Here is a 17790-nt window from a genome sequence, read left to right on the forward strand (position 1 = left end):
GAAGGCTTCAAAGCGCCCCTGAGACAGGTGACCCAGGGAGCCAGGAACCCGCTGCACAGGAACTGGGAAGCAGACCACTCCATCCCCCGGTGGAGGGCTGGGTGGAAAATCCTTATTTACCTTTTCTGCTGATTTCGCCGCACCCACATTTTCAACAAAAGAGTGGTTTCCTCACTTCCTGGGTCACACATTCGGTGTCCATGGCCGAGCACCGTTCCTTTTTGGCATGTACAGCGCTGCGGAGGTGGGCCTCCCATCCCCATGTGCCCCACTGTGGCACAATCACACCCACGACAGGATGGTCGTGTCAGGCCGCGAGGACGATTTCCCTCCTCCCCCATCCCAGACTGCTCCTACGGTGGGTATATGGAGCCAGGTAAGTGCTTCGATGTCCCCAGACTCAGCACGGCCACGAGTTTGGGGCTCGAGCCCCCCCAACATGGTGCCTCAGGCTCCTCCCTGCTGCGAGGCCCCATCCGCCAGTACGTCTGACGCGATCGTCCCTTTGATCCCCCTCGCTCGGAGTTTGGTGGCGTGGCTCATGCTCCCCAGTCTGTCGCATTGGCTGATCAGGACCGTCCGACTCGGCTACGCAATTCAGTTCGCCAAGCGCCCACCCAGGTTCAATGGCATCCGCTTCACCTCGTCACTTCTACGGAAGGATGTGATAGAGCCTATCCCTTCAGCTGAGATGAGGAAGGGGTTTTACAGCCCCTACTTCATCGTACCCAAAAAAGGTGGTGGGTTGCGATGTTCTGAAGCGGACCTGCGAGTTCTGAACCGGCCTTGCACAGACTCCCGTTTAAGATGCTGATGCAAAAACGCATTTTACGAGCGTCTGACATCAAGATTGGTTTGCGGCGGTAGACCTGAAGGACGCGTACTCCCATGTCTCGGTTTTACCTCGACACATGCCTTTCCTATGGTTTGCTTTCAAGGGCAGGGCATACCAGTACAAAGTCCTCCTCTTTGGTCTGTCCCTGTCACCTCGCGCCTTCACGAAAGTCGTAGAGGCAGCCCTTGCCTCTAAGGGATGTGGGCGTTCGCATCCTCAGCTATCTCAATGACTGGCTGATTCTAGCTCACTCGCGGGACTTGTTGTGTGTGCACAGGGGCCTGGTGCTCAGGCACCTCAGCCGGTTGGGGCTTCAGGTCAACTGGGAAAAGAGCAATCTCTCCCCGGTTCAGAGCATCTCTTTTCTCGGCATGGTGTTAGACTCAGTCTCGATGATGGCCCGCCTCACGAGCGAGCGCGCACGCGCAGTCGGTGCTGAACTGTCTGAGAGCGTACAGATGGAAAACGGCTGTCCCACTGAAACTATTTCAGAGGATCCTGGGGCATATGGTGTCCTCAGCGGCAGTCATGCCACTCAGGTTGATGCATATGAGACCGCTTCATCACTGGCTTCAGACTCAAGTCCAGAGATGGGCATGGCACCACGGGGCACACCGCATGCTCGTCACACTGGTCTGCTGCCGTCTGTTCAGCACTTGGACCGACCTAGTGTTTCTACGGGCAGGGGTTCCCCTAGAGCAGGTCTCCAGGCGCGTTGTGGTTACGACGGATGCCTCCAAGCATGGCTGGGGCACCGTGTGCAATGGGCGCGCAGTTGCCGGTCCTTGACTGGCCCACGACTGTGTTGGCACATCAAATGCCTCGAGTTGCTGGCAGTATTGCTCACCCTGCAGAGGCTTTGGCCGTTGATCCAGGGCAAGCACGTGTTTGTCTGGATGGACAACATGGTGACGGTAGCGTACATCAACCACCAAGGCAGTGTGCGCTCTCGTCAAATGTCACAACTCGCCCGCAGTCTCCTCCTCTGGAGTCAGCAGCGGCTCAAGTCATTGTGAGCCACTCACATCCCGGGCAACCTCAACAGTGCAGCGGACATGCTCAGGGGAGAGTGGAGACTCCACCCCCAGGTGGTCCAGCTGATTTGGAGTCGATTCGGTCAAGTGCAGGTAGACCTGTTCGCTTCCTGGGAATCCTCCAACTGCCTGCTCTGGTATTCTCTGACCGAGACTCCCCTGGCACACAGCTGGCCCCTGGGGCTGTGAAAGTATGCGTTCCCCCCATTGAGCCTACTTGCACAGACGTTGTGCAAGGTCAGGGAGGACAAGGAGCAGGTCATCCTTATAGCACCCTACTGGCCTACCCAGACTTGGTTCTCGGACCTCATGCTCCTCATGACAGCCCCTCCCTGGCAAATTCCCCTGAGGAAGGACCTTCTTTCTCAGGGACGGGGCACCATCTGGCACCTGTGACCAGACCTCTGGAACCTCCATGTCTGGCCCTTGGATGGGACATGGAAGACCTAAGTGGCCTACCACCTGCAGTGGTAGACACGATCACTCAGACCAGGGCTACCTCTACGAGACACCTGTATGTCTTGAAGTGGCGTCTGTTCGCTAAGTGGTGTTCTTCCCGACGCGAAGACTGCCAGAGATGCGCAGTCGGATCGGTGCTTTCCTTCCTGCAGGAGAGGCTGGAGGGGCAGCTGTCCCCCTCCACCTTGAAGGTGTATGTAGCCGCTATATCAGCACATCACGATGCAGTAGACGGTAAGTATTTGGGGAAGCATGAATTAATCATCAGGTTCCTGAGAGGCGCTAGGTGGTTGAATCCCCCCAGATCATGCCTCATCCCCTCGTCAGACCTCTCTGTGGTCCTTCGGGGCCTACAGGGAGCTCCATTCGAGCCTCTGGAGTCAGTTGAGCTAAAGGCACTCTCTTTGAAGACTGCCCTCCAGACTGCGCTCACTTCCATCAAGAGGGTAGGGGACCTGCAGGTGTTCTCTGTCAGTGAAATGTGCCTGGAGTTCGGTCTGGGCTACTGTCACGTGACCCTGAGACCCCGACAGGGCTATGTGCCCAAGGTTCCCATGACCCCATTTAGGGATCAGGTGGTGAACCTGCAAGCGCTTCCCCAAGAGGGGGCAGACCCAGCCTTGGCGTTGCTGTGTCCGGTGCATGCTTTACGCATCTATTTGGATCGCACACAGAGCCTTAGAAGCTCCGATCAGCTCTTTGTCTGCTTTGGTGGACAGCGGAAAGGGAGCGCTGTCTCCAACCAGAGGATCGCCCACTGGGTCACTGATGCCATCGCTATGGCATATCATGCCCAGGACGTGCCGCTCCCCTTGGGGCTACGAGCCCACTCTACTAGGAGTGTGGCGGCCTCCTGGGCCCTGACCAATGGTGCCTCTTTAGCAGACATCTGCAGAGGTCCTCTACCCCTGGTCACCATGTTTGTAGAGCTCCTCCCCCCTCAGGTAGGAACTACCACGGGACTTCTCCACATGAGACACTTCCGACAAAACTCGGTAAGACCATGTGACATATTTCCACTCAAATACCCCCCTTCCGGGCGGGGTGTGGTCTCCACGGTGTCCTCCCCTTCGGAGGGACACCTCCTGACACAGACCACTATATGACCCCCAGCTGAACGATTTTGTTCTTTTTGGGGAGAAAAAAGGAGAAGAGGCCACGGCTGGGTCAGCTGGTCCCTATTTTTGGGCAGTCGATCCGTCCCCGAGGTGCAGGGGACCGTGTGATGCCTGTAAGAGCATTGGGGGAGGTTACGTGACAGACGGGTTTGCTGGCTATGAGGCACACAAGGTCTGCCCGTCTCGCACCACCAGTCCACGTAACACAATTCAGTTAGTCGTGATGTTTTGTATAGGGACCCCTAGTGTCACTACATCGACACAGCGTTGAGTGAGTGACAGATAGGGAACGTCCTGGTTACTTTCGTAACCTCCATTCCCTGATGGAGGGAACGAGATGTTGTGACCCTCCTGCCACAACACTGAACTACACGCTGAAATGGCCGGGACTTTGTCTCGGCTCCTCAGCACAAAACCTGAATGAGTGGTTGCAAGCCAGCTCCTTTTATACTTGTATGTCCGGGGGAGTGGCATGCAAATTCCACTCACCAATTCCCACTGGCCTTTTCTCAAAGATCAGAGGTGTCACTACATCGACACAACGTCTCGTTCACTCCATCAGGGAATGGAGTTTACGAAAGTAACCAGGACGTTTCACTTACTATTATTTTTAAAACAGTTAGCAAAATACAGTGTATACTGCACAGCATTCAGTAAGTAGTAGGCTAAGTTAGTATTCCATTCTGAACATAGCCATAGGAACACACACACACACACACACACACACACACAGAATGGAGAAAGAAAAAAGCAAGTATGCCCATTTGTCTGTATTTTTGTGTGTAAGAGAGAGAGAGAGCGAGAGAATGAGTGCACGTGTGATGTTTATCTCTGAATAAGTAAATCATTTTCTAATTCACAGATGGCTTACTGCAGCAGTGGATGAGGAGGATGGTCTGTCTGGATGTGTCGGCGTGTGTGTTTGTCCAACTGATGTCACATTATTCCTGATGGATTTTGTTCATGTTAGGTGACATGGAGCCATCTGGTGGATCCTGCAGTGAGTGTATGTGTATAGAAGAAAGGTTAAAGAGAGGAAAAATGCAAGAAACCACAGAGACGATTAATAGTTAGAGCGTTAACCAATGTCGTTGTACTGTATCTTAATCAGAGTTGCCTGTAGGCTGACGTGTGTGTAAGCTATCAGTGTCAGGAATATGCCCTGGTTAGCACGATTCTGTCATTGTTGTCATTCCCTAGTCAGTCTGCAATGGCATGTCAGTATGAATAAAGGGCATGGTGAGAGAAAGAGGTAAAGGGAAAAAAACATGAGAGAAAGAGAGACTTCCAGTCACTGAACACATAACATATCTCAAGGTATGTATTCTCTCCTCTCTGTCTCTTGCTTATATATGCACTGGCGGCCAAAAGTTTGGAATAATAAGTTTGGAATAATGTACAGATTTTGCTCTTATGGAAAGAAATTGGTACTTTTATTCTAGCTGTCAGTTTGTCCAGATACTCAGGTGACATTTCACCTCACGCTTCCTGTAGCACTCGCCATAGATGTGGCTGTGTTGTCGGGCACTTCTCACATACCTTACAGTCTAGCTGATCCCACAAAAGCTCAATGGAGTTAAGATCCATAACATTCTTTTCCAAATATCTGTTGTCCAATGTCTGTTTCTTTGCCCACTCTAACCTTTTCTTTACTGTTATACATAAAACTGGTGTTGAGCAGGTAGAATTCAATGAAGCTCTTAGCTGAGGAAATGTGAGGCGTCTATTTCTCAAACTAGAGACTTTGATGTACTTATCCTCTTGTTTAGTTGTACATCTGGCCTTCCACATCTCTTTCTGTCCATGTTAGAGCCAGTTGTCCTTTGTCTTTGAAGACTATAGTGTACACCTTTGTATGAAATCTTCAGTTTTTTGGCAAATTCAAGAGAAAACTGTTTCTTTTTTTTGTGCCATTTTTGACCTAATATTGACCTTAAGACATGCCAGTCTATTGCATACTGTGGCAACTCAAAAACAAAGACAATGTTATGCTTTATTTAACGAACCAAATAGCTTTCAGCTGTGTTTGTTATAATGGCAAGTGGTTTTCTAGTACCAAATTAGCAATTTAGCATGATTACTCAAGGATAAGGTGTTGGAGTGATGGCTGCTGGAAATGGGGCCTGTCTAGATTTTTATAAAAAATGACTTTTTTCAAATAGTGATGGTGCTGTTTTTCACATCAGTAATGTCCTGACTATATTTTGTGATCAGCTGAATGCCACTTTGGTGAATTAAAGTACCAATTACCTTCCGAAACAGCAAAATCTGTACATTATTCCAAACTTTTGGCCGCCAGTGTAAGAGTCTTGCTAGGACACTCTACCGATGGAGTGATGGTAAGAACTGGTCTGAGGCACTCACAAGTACAGGTGTGTTGAACAGCCCACATTGAGTTCTCAGGCCTGTCTTAAAAAGTTAACTTTGGGTGTGTGTGGAAGGCTTGGGTTTGGTTCCTATTAATTGTGGATTAAGAAATGGGCATTCTTCTATTAAATAAATAAGAAATGAGGGTGTGAATCAGAACTGTGTGGAGAACAAGTGGTTCTATCTTGTTTACTTGTTTTAAAGGAATATTTCACCCAAAAATGAAAATTATTTTATTAGTCACTTACCCTGAAGTCATCCCAGATGTGTATGACTGTCTTTCTTCAGCAGAATACAATTTAAGATTTTTAGAATAATGTTGAAGCTCAGCAAGTCCTTATAATGTAAGTAAACGGGTGCCATCAGGCTGCTGGCTATTTGACATTCCAAAAGGCAAAACTGTCTGTAGGCTAGTTCACAGTAGTTTTAATATGCTTCTCAATAGTGTGTGTGTGTGTGTGTGTGTGTGTGTGTCAGTCAACAACAGAGCATCGCTCATTCCCTGAAACATGCTGCATATGCAGACAGTATTTTTCCCTTTAAATGCATCCTTTTGCAATACTATTGTTTGGCTTCAAGAGACTTTGAATATAATGCATGAGCCATATGGACTACTTTAATTGTGCTTTTATGCCTCTTTAATGTCAAATTGGAGCTTGACTGTAACAACCATGACACACAATAACACAAAATACCGGAGCACTGGAAAATGCGCTAATGTGCTAATAACCAAAAGAACGATCACTTCACTTCTGATAATGTGGACTTCAATGCACAACATAAACAATGTTGCACAAACCAAAATGTTGCCAAACTCTGGATTTGAAAGAGGAAGGCAAATTTTGAATAGTCTCTGATGGGTTCATGCTGTCAACAACTTTTCCGTGTTGTGGGTGACATCAAAGGAGTTATTTTTTGTCTCAGTGGTAAAGCGAAATAGCTGTGCCATCTAAGGGACTGTTGTAGAAGTTGAAATAATATTGATTTTTGGCACGTGAATATTGATACCATATCATGAAGAAAAATATTGCAATACTATAACATATACATTTTTCCCCCCACCTCTATTTAAAAAACATTTAATCAGTAACTTTATCCAGTTACCAAAATTAGAAAGTAATGTAATCAGATTACTTTGAATTACTTTTTGATTACCTTAAGGTCACATGTGTAAATAAAGTCAAGAGAAAAGCAACATAATCTCGAATAGTTATTATGCCCTCTGAATGCACACAAACGGAGTTTGAATAATGTTATGAGTGATGTAGCTATTATGATATATAAGAAAAAAAAACATGAAAAACAGGGGCAGTGCCTCCTTAATAGGAAAACAGAATATGTTCAAATGTAGAACAATTCAGTATTTTTAAACAAATAAGGCAAGTTCTCTGTCTACTACAGAAAATGTCTTATTTTCTCATCAAGCAAATACAATTATAACAGATGCACTGAATTATGTCTTGGTTAACTTTAAACAATCTGCCAGGATAGATTCAAAAACACTGCAAAGTTCAATTCTGCCATGTTTTGCAGTTGGTTGACTAATTGTACCATTCATTAACTTCGACAATAGGTAGATCACAGGCTATTTTCATCACCATCATCATCATCATCATTAATGCATGACATGCTTTTTAGTGTTTCTGACTGAATTGACTCAAATTATAGTAAGATTTAAGTTATGAAGTGAATAAATGTCAATTTTCAGAAAAAAAGCATTTTTATAAAAACCTGTTTCCTTACATAGTTCGTTAGTTGAGACCTCTGTCTACAAATATGTCCATTTCAAATTAATTTAGTATTAAATAAATAAAAACTAATATTTTTAAACATGTTTTGTCCCTTATCTCAAGAATCAGTGACTTATGACTAATTTTAGCTAACCTAAGCTAACGTGGGTTTTACCTTTAAATGCTTGTTTAAATTATACTGTATGTCGGGTACTTGGTAAATGACAGCATATTCACCGCTGGAAGGCATCAATTACACTAAACTGTAATGGTGTTTCCCTTATCTCCTTTGAAAAGACAAGAATGTTGAAATGTCCATGAAAATAGTAAATTTTCTCTAGTGGCCATCACAATGAAACTGCTCTTTTAATGGTTTGACCTCGTTTGCCAGCGTGAATCATACTCTTCCGGTATAGTCTGATTCTCTAATGAATGACTAATGAGCCAGTTCTCTTGAATCTATAGCATGAAAAATGCGGCGCTTCCAGAATTGTCTAATTCCCAAACAAATGGCTCTTATGAGCTGGTTCTTTTTAGTGAATCAAAAATACTTGTACATCAATCTGAGCTGTTACAGAATTAATCTTATACTGATGCGCAAGTTATGAATGACAAACTTAAAATGAAATAAGAAGTGTTGAAATCTCACAAGCATGAAGTACAACATTTAAGATACATTATGCAGTCTAAACTGTCTTTTACTGTGTATATTTAACTTCAAACCTGTGAGACTTCAATCAGGCAGTGCAGTTACTGACCGGTTGTTTATATGACAAGTATAGTTAAAGATACACATGAGTTTTGTTGTAAGTGCAATTTTAATAAAAGAATAAATTAATGAAATATGCTATCCCATATCTTGTTTAAACATTATTTAAAATATAGGTAGGATCAATTATTGCAAAGGGTGGTGCGAACTGCCAGACACATCATCGGAGGTGAGCTTCCCTCCCACATATATACAAGGCGGTGTGTGAAAAAACCTCTGAGAATCATCAGAGACTCCAGCCACTCAAGCCATGGGCTGCTCTCACTGCTACCATCAGGCAGGCGGTATCGCAGCATCAGGACCCGCACCAGCCGACTTCACGACAGCTTCTTCCCCAAGCAATCAGACTTTTGAACTCTTGATCTCTCACAATCAATATACATCAACACTGCACTTTATTAATCGTATTATCTCACACTGGACTGTCATAAATTATATTCTCTCTTAACAACACACTGGCAACTGACTATCAACCGACAGCCTGAGTGTCAATACAGCACATACAACCTACTGTATATTTTATATATATATTTTTATTGTATACTGTGTATTCTATATTGTATGCATATTCTATACTGTGTGTATTGTATACTGTACATTGTATATTATTATTTGTATATTGTGTTGTGTGTAATTATGTGTATATTAGATATGTAAATTGTGTTGTGTAAATTTGATGTTTATTGTAAATTGGTATATGTCTCATCACTGTCATGACTGCTATGTTGCTCGAAACTGCACCCAAGACTTTCACCCACTGTTGCACTCGTGTATATGGTTGAGTGAAAATAGAGGGATTTGATTTGATTTGATTATTGTATTGCATTATGCCTCTAAAAATCTGCAAACAATATATATATATATATATATATATATATATATATATATATATTTTTTTTTTTTTAATGCATTTCTAAATTGTTAAATCTACTCTGTTGGAATCTGAAATTATCTCATCATTTAGCAACAGAATGCAGAGGGAAGTAAATGCAACAAGAATTGCAGCTCTTGACCTATTTACAAATAATTCTTCCTCGAAAGTATAAAAGAACAATTACTGGAACTGTTAAGGAACTGGAGTCATTAAGAGGAATTGTTTAATTCCTTACGATTCACATCCCTTGGCGGGACTTGTTTTTCGACATCTGTCATATTGGCCCATTGGACAAAGGGGCCATGGTTTGTTCCTAGCAGGCAGCAGATGCCCTAACCCCACCCTAGCCTGCCAGGACCAAAGTATGGCACCTCCCATTGTGGTCATATTGGGTGTTGCATTCCCTGACTAAACTCTGCAGGAAGGTAGATCTCCAAATGCAGGACTGAGCACCCCTAGTGTTGATGATGTATAGAGGTGTCTTAAATTTTGTAGAGAAGATGTGGCCTTTGTGCAGCTCTCGTCTCATCAGAAACTGCTGTTTCTACATTGAACCATCTCCCATCAAGACCCTTCGGCAGTGACAGCTCAAAAGGTGTTTTGTTGTTTCTTTTTAATTCAGGAAAGGCTGATGCACATACACCAGGTCTTGTACAGTAATAGAGTGTAATGGTGCATGTCTGCTGGATAACAGCCCTTCATATTCCATTAAGCGAGAATGTGCTGATGTCAGAAAGCAGGGGCTGATGGGATATGTGGGCGTGGCATTGGTTGCATTAATCAGAGAATACTTCTGTTGTTCAGCTTGAAATATAATTAATGTTAAAGGTTGTTAATTGATTTATGGCTGTGTAATGGCAGCTCTGAGGATGCATTTCCATAGCACGAGTGGCACTCCTGTGCAGAGCAGGGATGCATTAAAATTCAGCTGTTGTCTGGAGAGCTCTTCATTAGCCTCAAGAACATTTTAATTTCAGACTTGACCATACTCTACCGTACAGCATATAACGCTCATGCTTTCATGACTGTAACTTGGTTAATGTGTGTTTAGAGAGTAATTAAAAGAGCCAAGAGGATGATGAGTAATGAATTGATAATCGAAAGCATGACTTACAGTTCAGTTTTCATACTGATGTTGTCAGTGTGTTGCAGTCTTATAATAGCAGGCGTTTTTCATTTAGATTCAGCTCTTTATTCAAGCCATCTCATTTCTAGCATTCTTCTATGAGCAACACCTTTGAAAATGTATATGCACAGTTGTTAGATTTTACAGTTGTGGGTGTGGTTGATTAGACCATGAAGAATGTTGTCTTCAAAGACATCCAGAAAATCAAGAAAAAGATGATAATGATGTCACTGTGTCTGGAACTTATTTATGAAGAATTAACATGGCCATTAATTACTCAGGGGTGAATGGGCTGTAGGTGCACCAGATGGCAGACTATTCAAATATACCATTTAGTCTAAAAGCAGGTGTTAATGTGCCTTTGCATATTTCACCCAGACGTGTTAGTTTAATTATGAGCCATTATTGCAGTTAAAGGGTCTTTTAAACCATACTCCCCTCCTCAGTGCCTTGCCACATTTCACAATCACTGTGTGTTCCATAATTATGCCAAGATTTCTCTCATTAATGTCCAACAGCGCTTCTGTCATGCCCCGCAACAGTATCCAGGCCCATGTGAGACTCCCTGCGTCTTCCAGCCAATCCACATTTCATCAATAGGTAATAATAACTAACCCAGTATAACAGAAAAACAAAAAGCCTGTTTTGGTCAAATGGCTTGCTTTGTGAATTAAGGTTAGAAAGATGGAATGAAGGATAGGTTCTGTTCCCAGGGTCCTCTGCATTGCCTAGGCATCATCGTCATGAGACTTTGTGACTCACTGTTGAAAAGCGTACTGGTCACTACAGACTAATCTATCATCTGTAGCAGCCTCGAAAAGGACTCATGGTAGCATTACGTCATTCATTCAGTTCTGGCATCACATCCAATCATGATCTAGCCTATGTCTTATAGGACGCACAGCTGTCTTCATTTGCTCATATGACGTGCTGCTTTCACTCACCTCAAATCTTAACACCACCAGTTTAGGTCCCGTCCACATTGAGGAGATTATGTTGGCAACTTTGTAAGGTATGAATATTTTGGTGAAATCCTTTGCCATCCTGAAAAATACTGCCAAGAAAAAGTGATTTGGAATGCCAAATTGTTGTATTACTTCAGGATATTTTGTTCCTTGCTTTAGGCTTGTGCTCTGCTTTTAGGAGTAATATACAGCTCGAATCTGAGCTATCCATCTGAACTCAAGTACACCTTTGAATTTCTTCAGAAGGTGTTAATGGGACTTGATGCAAACAAACTTTCAAACAAAATACAGGTTCTTAAAAACAAACTTATGGAATAAATAATTGCATGTTTAATTCTCATACCAGAACAATGCTGCTGCTTGTATTGTTGTTTTATTTATTTTTCAGAACTGTGAATTTGTTTTTGTTTTTGTTATTGATAAAAAATATGGGCCAGTCATAAGTGTTCCTTTTATTAAATGCTAAAAAACCTATTGAGTTATGTGGCATTTTGGGCTATGCTGCCAATCTTGAGCTGAAGCCACTTATTATGGTAATTGTTTTTAAGAAAAATAGATTTATCACAATTTCTTCAAGGCTCGAAAACCATGGCCCAGTTGTATTGCAAGGCCTATTAAATAAAAGCAATTTGTTTCTGGAAATATCTGTGTGATTACTTAATGGTTTTCTTGTACACTTGTATGGCAAATAATAATAATATAATAATAATTATAAAAATAAGGTAACCAGAATCCATAACAAATGTTTATTGCATATTGAATTTTCTTAAATTAAGCATAATTTTATTAAGCAAACCGTACATATATAATATGTAATAGTGACATGCAAATGGTGTGTACAGATGTCAAATTTTCTTTAGTTCACACAACAAATGTAAATAAGTTGTATTTACGTAAAGAAGTTCTGTCAGCTTTACATAAATTTCTTTTGTACATGCAACAAATTTTTTGTTTGTTGAGATTACTTAAGTGGAACCACTTGACGAAGTTTTTTAAGTAAATGCAACATTTCAGTTTTTTGAGTGTAGTGCATTTACTGTATGATAATGTGATCTGAGTTGAACCATCATTCAAAAAACCTCAAGGACACGTCTCATTTCTTTACACTCTTACACCAGTCAGCATGCACAATGTGAAACCCATGGAGTGCTGGGGAGTGTATTAGCTCTAAGGCAAGTTACAGTGAATGGCATGAGACCACAATGTTTATTTTCCTCATTGCATTGTTCAGTACCAATTTTTTTGGATTTTCTCCCTCTTTTCTCCCCAATTTGGAATGCCCAATTCCCAATGAACTCTAAATCCTCATGGTGGCGTAGTGACTCACCTCAATCCGGGTGGCGGAGGACAAATCTCAGTTGCCTCCACGTCTGAGACTGTCAACCCACGCATCTTATCACGTGGCTTGTTGGGCGCGTTACCGCTGAGACATAGCACGTGTGGAGGCTTCACACCATCCACCGTGGCATCCACGCACAACTCACCGCGTGCCCCACCGTGAACGAACCACATTATAGCGATCATGAGGAGGTTAGCCCATGTGACTCTGCCCTCCCTAGCAACCGGGCCAATTTGGTTGCTTAGGAGACCTGGCTGGAGTCACTCAGCACGCCCTGGGATTCGAACTCGCGAACTCCAAGGGTGGTAGTCAGCGTCTTTACTCGCTGAACTATCCAGGCCCCAACTTTTCAATTTCTTTAAACAAAAAGCTCATGATATCCACCATGATTCACAACAGGAGGGTCTGTGTCTTTTCCCTTTGTTTCAAACACATCAGCCTTTCCCTCCTGGTTTACCTGAATGGATTTCAACAAAAAAAACAACAATAGCAAAGCAGACAAACATCTGGAGATGCTTTAAGAGATGCTCTGGAAAAATCATCAGAAAATAGAGAATAGAGGAAAAGGGAATACAAGTGAAAGTATGAATCAACAGGAAGAATCAGGAAAAATGTGAGATAATAGAACATAAAGACTGTGTGGAGGACAACTGAGGGCCTGAAGATAGTCTTTGTCAGACTGTGAAAAGATTGTCAGACATTGCATGTGTTGTGCCTGTTTCTATACCAGACATTCATCTTTGTGTTTGAAGGCTGTCCAGGTCCTTAAGGCTCACACAATTTTCAGGCAGCTGAAGCATAGAGCTTTAAACCAAACAGCCTGAGAGAGACCTTCTTCTATAGTTATATAGGCTAGATACACTATACAAGTACTCTTCACCCGAAGAAACTTTCAGCAGTTTCAACTCCACAATGTTTGAAGCAGTTGAACAATGATCAGAAGTCTGCAATGTGAATCACAGCTCTTGGAACTAACAGACAGGCATACAACCTCCAGCCATCCTCCACCCATCTCAACTGCATAGTATTTCATGGATATTTAAGCACCCTCAGCCACCAGACCTATTTACTCTTTTACCACAGTCATCATTTCAGATAATGCTCATTGTCCAGCAATAGCTAAGCACAACTTAGACAAAATTGGGTCACATTGCAACATTCACCAGCACACAGTTCCCACAACCAGAGACTTTGCTCCTGACTGACACATCAATATCATAATGGTGAGATGAGGTAGGCTGATCTCTTGGGAACTGGAATCTTTTTCTGGATCAATAAAGCAGTCTGACCTGAGCTATACGTTTACATAAGGATTTATACTCTTGGCTCAACCTCTCATAAATTCTGAATATGAGCCTGTTATGTGTAACGTGCAACGATTGATCTACCCCTTCTATTTTAACTCCTCAAACACTTTCCTTAGCTTATGTGCCGACATCAAAGCAGGCATGCTGGCTCTGTCTTAAATCTTTAAACATTCTCATTCTGTACAAACATCTAGTGTTGGTTTGAGTCCACCTTAGTCAAGTCCAAGTCAAGTCAGAGTCTTTAAACAACCAAGTCTGAGGCCAAAAGTGGCTGAGTCAGACTCAAGGCAGAGTCCGAATTAATCTGTTCAAGAATCTGAATTAAAATTGTAACTGTAAACTCAACATCAATATTTTACACTTATTTTAACCTTCACAACTAAGAAAAACAATTTGTCAATATAAATGCAAAGAACAAATGATTAATATCCTGCTGAACAAATTTCAAAGTGGTTTCAGAATGAAAGCATATGCTTTAGGTGTATGAAGACAAAACTGTCCTTCAACACACTTCTTATTGCGTTCTGCTGACATTTAAATTATTTGTTGCTTTTCCCCTCCACTCAAACATACACCAAAGAAAGTGAAAGCTGCATTAGTCATTACAACCAGAGTTATTATTATTTCGAATTGTAATTTCATTTTTATTTCTACTTCATTTTCAATTTGTCCATTCAATTTAGTTTAGTTTTATCTAAAATTATTGGTGAAATACATTTAATGTATTTAATTAAATACATTTAAAGTGTTTAATACATTTAATAAATGGTAATATTAAAACATTTAATAATGTCCATAAATTTAAATACAACAACATAAAATAAAAACAGAAAAGATCAGATACCATTAAAAAAATATTTATATACTACAGTACTACACTTCACACTTATCAGTCCTCCTGCTGTGTCCAGGTGTAGCCTACATCCTTAAAGTCAAGATCACATTTTTGACAAATTCACCTTGGGCTGATGTTTCATTCTTTTCACATTTTATTTAGTATGGATAATAGGTGAATAGAGATTTCTCCCCTCACTTGTGTTCTTCATTGTATTTTCTGACGTTTTTGCCATTGAAACGCAAGTACCAGCTTTACAGGCAACACACAGAGGTTGCACTATAAATATGTGACAGACTGAATTGTACAATTTCCATCATGGTCTATTTCATCCATCACATTAGTTTAACTGTCCCTGATACGTAGTAAATTTGATTTTGTCTTGATATAGTCAACATTTTCAGTTAGAAATTACTTTGCGTAGTAAGCGTGAGTCTGATAAAACGTCTTCTATTTAATCATTTGCAGAGTTGGAGAACGTACCTTTTAAAGTGTATTACGTTACTGATATTTCTGGATGAGAGCGGCAGAGCACGTCTGTCCAATGGCTATCTCTTTTCCACACACACATACAGCACGGGCTGTAAAAAAAGTTATTTTGGAAGAGTGCACACTGCTGCTGATTTGTTTTGTAAGGGTAGTCGGTTAAAAAATGTTTAAAATCCTCAGATTAGATGAAATCATACACTACTCCATCATACACTTGGCAATTTTCTCGGACTCCGACTTTCTCTAAATCTGCAGACTGGAACCGACTAGCCCCGACTAGCACCAACTCGGCCTGACTGAAAATCTGGGCTAAAATTTGAGTAAAAGTTGTGTATTGTTGCCTAATCCAGCCTTAAGATCACCTGTGTTTCACTGAAGAAAGAACATAATACTGACTTGGTATGAGTAAATGATGACAACATTTTCTTTTTTGAGTACTATTCCTTTAAGCTCTGTAAACTCTCTTTGTCAAGCCTTGGGTTTACAGTATAGGCAGTGTGATCAGATGCCCATATCAGCTAAGGAGATTCTTTGTAATCCTGTTTGTGTGTATGTATGTGGCAGTTTGCCGGCTTGGCATCCATATCAGCCTCAGGGAGGTGTGTCATGGCCATCAGTAGGGTGGAGAGAAGCCTTGAAACAAAATTTGGCAATGAGACATGCTGTTACTGTATGAAATCGAGAAAGAGGTTGACAGAAGGCTAAAGAGCAGAAGGGGAAATAGACCAAGAACCAAGGAAATTATGGTAAAACAGACGTGTGAGGTGAAACCAGTTCATTGTAAATGGTTAAGGACACACAAAATCTTTGTATTCCATCAAATGTGAATGCGGCTCTGTGCTTGTGCATGTGTATAGTGAGAGCTGTTGACTTCCTGCACATCTGTTGTAACAGGATGAAATCCAAACTGCAGTGGAAGGTTGGACTGCATCAGGACTCTCACATAGAGTATAGGAGCATCATAGTCATCGAGCATCAGTGCAGCAGGGAGGCATGACATGCTTGCACTGGCGCTCTAATCTCTGATATGCGAAGAGGGTGTAGCACTCTTTAAAAAGGAGATTTTTGTTCCCCACACTTTTCCAAGCTAAACCCATACTGAGTCCAAATAGTGGATTTGTATACAGTATTTTTTACGTTTTGTTACTGTAATGGTTCAATGAAATGAGGAAGTGGGAAACAGTGATTCAAACTCAGGTATGTCACTTTTATTTTATAAATTAAACACGTCTGCCTCAAGCGTGATGTTGAAGCTTTCAAAACAGCTGACAGCATCCAACACACACAGCTTGTCAGCTGGGTTCTTTCCCTCTCTCTGGGGTTTTGGGCAGCCTTTTATCTCCCTGCCTCTCACTGTGAACATAGAAAATCACAATTAGCAGCAATTCATCTCAGGTGAAAACCCTTACCGCTTCCTCTCTCCCCAGACAAATGCTTAGCCATGCCCTCGCCCCCACAGTTACTTTGGGCTGATTGAGCGACCATCCAGCCAATCACAGGTGAGTTTCATGAGCTGAAACAACCCTTACGTAATAGGCCGTCAGTCAGACAGTCTAATCAACGTGGTACCGTTCAGTTCTACAAAGTTGCTTTCAACAATGCTCATTTATCCATGTTTTTTATCGGCATTGATGCTGATGTAAATGAATAATCTAGAGATGAGGAACACACAAATTTTGTATTGGCATATCGTTCTTGATTGGCAGCATTAGGTGAAATGCACTGCAGAAAAAACAAAAAGACAATCCTTCTTTTAAGCACACATTGTAAGTGGAGTTTATATCAGTGCATAAGTCTTTTTTAAGTTATGCTTTTTACATTATGTTTCTGTGGTAATAGTTTGATCAGTTGTTTTTGCCAATTTAAGCAGATTACTAGATACTAGAGTGTTAAATATGTAAAGCTATTTTTAATATCAGCTCCTGTTTTTTACCTCTGTGTTGGTGTGCAATCGACAATCTTAGGCAAAAAGATAGATCTGCTATGTTCTTAGAACACTTTTGCATTTTACTGCAGTGAATAGATATGTAGACATGCTTTTATATACATGAAAACATACGGACGTAATTGAAACTCATTATAATTATTATAAGACTATTATGGTTGTCTTTTGATTTAAGTCATGCACAGCAGCTCACAAACTGTAGGGAAATTATAGATTTGCTTTGTAATTATAATGCTTAAAACCTCTACTAAAGTCTCTTTGTAGGTCTGTAGACATACACATTTTAAAGGATAAAATTTTCTTTTGATTGTTGATTCAATTACTAACTATTCTGGCATCACCAGAACTGGTCACTGAATCATTAAGTGGATCTGAACGGATTTTGGTGAACGTAGTCAAAACACTCGAGCCACTTGGATACGTTTAAATCCCACAATGCTCAAGCACAGAGTAAAAAATGTAATTGTGCACATGCACAATTGTCATTATTGTAACTGATTAAATTATTTATTCAGGACCAGCTTGTGCTCAGTCTTTTATTGTCATGTGTGAAACAAAACTAAGTGCTCCACAAGATGCCCTTTATTTTTGTAACTAT

The sequence above is a fragment of the Myxocyprinus asiaticus genome, chromosome 23 (assembly GCF_019703515.2).
Source record: "Myxocyprinus asiaticus isolate MX2 ecotype Aquarium Trade chromosome 23, UBuf_Myxa_2, whole genome shotgun sequence".
NCBI classification, from domain to species: domain Eukaryota; kingdom Metazoa; phylum Chordata; class Actinopteri; order Cypriniformes; family Catostomidae; genus Myxocyprinus; species Myxocyprinus asiaticus.